General features: G+C 39.2%; 1 pseudogene across 1 annotated transcript; it reads right to left on the bottom strand.

Annotated features, from left to right (window-relative positions):
* Nucleotides 1-701: 701 nt before the first annotated feature.
* On the bottom strand, nucleotides 702-4696 carry LOC308395285 (kallikrein-8-like; annotated as a pseudogene). Its single transcript has 6 exons — nucleotides 4648-4696; nucleotides 3291-3471; nucleotides 2969-3158; nucleotides 1379-1431; nucleotides 957-1114; nucleotides 702-857 (listed from the first exon to the last, which is right to left on the bottom strand). The product of its transcript is annotated as a kallikrein-8-like (transcript).
* Between the last annotated feature and the right edge of the window lie 267 nt (nucleotides 4697-4963).

Here is a 4963-nt window from a genome sequence, read left to right as displayed (position 1 = left end):
CAGTCTTATTCCTTCATCTGTACCAAATTACTCAGATTCACAGACGTCGTGCACAGCAGACCTGCAATACAACAATGAATAACAGGAGTTACGCCTGCGTTTGACAGGTCAAAATGTCACAGGGAGCAGTTCAGTTAAGTTTCATTCCCCTCCAGAAATCACTTCATGCATGATTATCAGGAACCTTTGAGTAATGACAGCACTTAAGTGAGTGTTTCCTTACCATATTCCACTTTGTCACCAAGTTTTAGGATGAGAATGTTTTTTTTCTACTTTATTTTATTTTTTTTATATCGTTGTTATTATTTCTGTTGTAATTTGTGTTTGTTTTTTGTTTGTTTGTTCAGTTTTTCAGCCTTGTTGCATTTTTTTTCTATTTCCGTTGTGTTTTATTCAACTTCTGTTACATTTTGCAGGATTTTGCAGCTTTTTCTATTGACGGGTGTTTTCTTCAGGGCCACCATATTATCATTATCTTTAAAACTGCATTTGAAACTTAATGCTGAGTTTTTACTTTCTGCAGTTGAAGTTATCTAAAGAAACTGTGTGTGGGTGCAGCTGAAAAAACGTCTTTTGGCAAATAACACAGAAATTCTGAAATCCTCTACTGCTTATATCAAAGAGAATAAAAGAAACCAAAGCTAAACTCTAAAAGATTATTTATTTCAGCTTGTTTACAGTTATCCACACCTCACAGCTTTTTATGGGTTGATAGTTTTCCTGATCCAATCTGCATACTCAGGATCACAGAGGTCCATGAAGGCAGCCGGTGCTCTGCATACAAAGTCTGGATCTCCCACAAAAGAAGAGACCCCATAAATCCTGCCATTATGAACCACTCCTCCACCAGAGTCTCCCTGCAAGACAGAAATACAGTTTCCCAGGTTTATAAAATCTTTCTGTATTTTGAATGTTTAATAAATGCAGCTGTGAGCTGAGGGATCATGCAAACTCACTCGACATATATCTTTCCCAGGACTTTGTCCACAGAACCAGTGCTGATAGCTCCTGACTCGGTGGACCTCGGGGAATTTTTTCAGTAAAATATCATTGAGCTCTGTACAGCTGACAACCTCAGTCTCTGCACAGTGAAGAGAGGGTGATTCACCAGGTTGTAGAAAAAAGGGACAATTAGTTCAGCTTAAAGCACTTTTTAAAAAATGATGCAGATTTGTATTTTATGCAGAAATGCAGCAGAAAGAAATAAAATGGTCTGAGCTCACAGGAAAAGCTTGTTTTTACTTTGAACACATTAGAAATGAAGAAAAATACAATTTCAGTACAAATATCTGCAACATCTCTTTACTAATAAAGTAACAGTTTGGATGGTTTGTTTTCTTTTTTCTTAATACAACAAATTTGTTAAAAATCATCTTACTCCTTTTCTCATTAGCTAGTCCAGTGGTGGCACCATAACCTGCGACCTCAACTCTGGAATGACACAAGAAGTGTTTGGACGCTTTTCTCTCCTTTTTTTTGTCAGTTACATACAAATACATATATTGATTGTTTTGCACGTTAACTTTGAAATGTTGCCCTGAGGCCTGTACTATGAAGCAGGATCTCATCTCTCCAGGTAACTTCAGAGTTCTATATGAAGGATTTTGACTTCTTACCAGAGAAAATTGTAAGAGTAACCCTGACCTGCTGTTATATTAGTTATGTCCTTTATAGAGTTTTAGTCACCACTTTATCATCACGCACCACACCTGGCTAGCATGCTTGCACTGTGCTTGCTCAGCGCATTGGGACACCATTCAAGCTCACTGCAGCACATGCTACTTCCTGTTTTAAAGGGCCTTGTAGCAGCCCTTGTTACATGCGTGGGCACGGAGCGTGAAGCAGAAAGCACAGCTTAAAAGAGAAGTTGATATACCCGGCGGCGTGACACTGACTGGTGTTTTACGTTTTCTCAAGCCAGCTAACACAAAGTAAGCCAAGCCTTGTTGAATTTTCTTTGTACTATATCCCTCTGGTTAAGTTCAAGTTTAGAGATCATTTGTCCAGAAAAGCAGCATCACCATTCCTGGAAAATCCCTTGAAACTTTCAACTTTAGACCCTCCTACTGTACTACATGGTCAGTGGGAGGGGCTAAAATTCTTCAATAGCATTTTTTCATAGACATTTTTCAGTTTGCAGCCTATGTTTAAATTCTGTTGTTATATTAAGTTTTATTTTCTCTTAAACTAATAAACAGCAGAAAGTTTGTAGCTGACAGAATAAAAGCTGAAACTGTCTTTCAAACATTAATTAAATGAAATACTTGATTAATGATCCATCAGATTCTCCTGTGTAATGATAGGCCGTGATGTCAGTCAGGATTTTTGCTGTCTTTCTTGCTTGTCTCCAAATGGGCTAGACTTTATTGATATAGATTTCATCCAGTCTTATTGAACAAAGCATCTGAAGTGCTTGCACATTCATATAGTGCTTTTACTACTAAGCTACCCTACAGCAATTTTACACACACACACACACACACACACACACACACACACACACACACACACACACACACACACACACACACAACACTGATTTTTCTGCAGCAGCTGTTACCTTCAGTCTGTATTATGCATTTAAACCCTTCATATTTTTCTAATATTACAGTTTTATCTTCCTTTTTAAAACCTGCATTGCCAGTATAGTTTATCCACATCCATTAGGATTGAAAGCCCTGGTTAACTTGATAACCAGCGCTTTGAATTGATAAGCAGCTTCCTGTGAGTACTTATCCTGATTCCCACTGTTGGGATAAGATAAAGGAAATATATTCTACATATGCTGAACTCACTTCACAGCACAGAGCTCAGGTCAAGAAGAAACTTTAAGAAAAAAAACTTCAAAGCAAGAAACTTTGAGCCACAGGAACATAAATGTATCATTTGAATCTAAAACTGAAGTTAGCACGACGTGTCAGTATCTGTCAGAACACATGAACCTGAAGCAGAAACATCCACAACTCGCCTTTTAGGAGGCTCATCACAGTCAGGTAGTTTTATAGGTTGGATATCAGAGCTGCTAGTAGCTGCAGCAGCATGATGTCATGAACTCTGCCTGTGCTGGTGTCTTTGTCTGTATAGATCTCAGCTTCTGCTGTTATCTGCACTTCTTGTTCGGACCCCCTTGATGCACACTTAGATTTGCAAACATGGTCCTGCATGTGCACAGCAAACATAAAACATGATTACTGATGGTCACCATATTCTATTTCTCATCTTGTCTGAATGTATTTTACTTTTTACTGAATAGCAAAAACAAGTTTTAGTTGCTGCTCTGATCTCCTCACCCTCCTGGCTTCAGACGGTGAGCTGCAGTCAGAATCCAGCGGTCGCTGATCAAAGAGCCTCCACACAAGCTGGAAGGTCCATGTGGATAAACTGCTCTGAGCTGTACATGATACTGTCGCTCACATTCATCACCTCCAATGACTCTCTTTTGCAGAGCGACCTCTGTGTTCGCCGTCACACCTGAAAGAGGAATCCCCCGCCCACCAGGTCACTGCCAGTTTTTCTTTGTACCTGTAAAATATCTGCTCTCAGAAGTAAGGCAGAACCACGCAGTGAACACCAGAGCCATTAAATATAGATACTGTAGCTGAACACTCGCTGATACACAGAGAAAAGAGAAGAGGCACCACACATAGTGTTGCTGCCATTCACTCTCTAATGACTGCATTTCAGTTTGAATATTGGACACTGCATAGTCACATAGTGTCATTATGAAGCTTTATCAACTGCAAAGCTGCAAAGCTCCACACATTTATGCAAAGTTACTTATCGTCTCTTTTGGCTTTCATAAAGTGACAGAAGGGAAATGAAGGTAAAAATGTTTCTATAGAGAAAGTGCTTCACAATAATAATCAATAAAAATAAATACAAACATTAAAAGACAATAATAATATCCACTACCTAAAATTAAGCGTGTACAAATAAGTAGAGCTGCTCTTTCAAATATTCAGACCGCAGAGATCAAATGTAATATTAGTGCAATCCATAGATTATCAGCCAACAGCCTTGAAGACACACTTAGTCTCTTTTAGTTTTCAGCCTAGAACGAGGAACCACCAGCAGGTTTCTGTCAGAAGACCTCAGTGACCTGCACCTTATAGATGGAAGCAAATGAAGTTTGATCTCAGCTTCATGCTCTTGTTCTGCTCGTGCTCTGATTTGAATTACATGTTCTACACACTTCACTGTATCTCACTGTCAGTTTGTCAATTTGTGACATTAATTCAGAGGAATATGGTGTAAACCAATGATTTATAAACCTAAAACAGCTCATGATCACTAACCAATGCTAACTTTGAGAAGCAATACAGAACATATTGTGCCCTCTGTGTGGCTAATGGAGCTCTTAAGAGTAGAAGAGCAAAACAAAAGAAAAAAAACCCCTCACTCACGAGTCTGCGACTGCGTGCTGACAGAGAGCGAGTGGGTTACCTCTGTGTGACTTCAAGCTGCAGAGGGTAAGGCTCTGACTGTGGTCTGCATATATGTGCCGAGCAGCAATTCAGAATACCCACCGTGCACAGTTTCTGTGAGGTTTGGCATAACTCGATGCATTGAATCATTTTTATATTATACAGACAGAATTATGCAGTAAGAACCAGCAGTTAAATATAGAAACCTTTGTTGAATACTCACTGATACACAGAGGCAAGAGAAGAGGCAGCAGACACAGTGTTCCTGCCATTCACCCTCTAACAACTGCCTTTCTGTCTGAATGGTGACCATTGTATAGTCACCAGTGTCATGATGAAGCCTTATCATGCTGCATGAAAAGCTGCAATACTCCACACATTGATGCAAAGTTACTCATCAGCAGTTTTTGCTTTTGCCTTTCATAAAGTGCTGGGAGGGAAATGAAGCTGAGAAATGAAACTTTGAGTATTGTGTAAACCGTCGATTTTATAGAAGATCTACAGTATGAACTGACCATAAATGTACTTTGGTCAAGACC

This window comes from Rhamphochromis sp. 'chilingali', assembly GCF_963969265.1.
Source record: "Rhamphochromis sp. 'chilingali' genome assembly, chromosome: 4".
Taxonomy (NCBI): domain Eukaryota; kingdom Metazoa; phylum Chordata; class Actinopteri; order Cichliformes; family Cichlidae; genus Rhamphochromis; species Rhamphochromis sp. 'chilingali'.
Note: the sequence above shows the minus strand (reverse complement) of the source record. Positions and strands in the feature narration are given on the sequence as shown.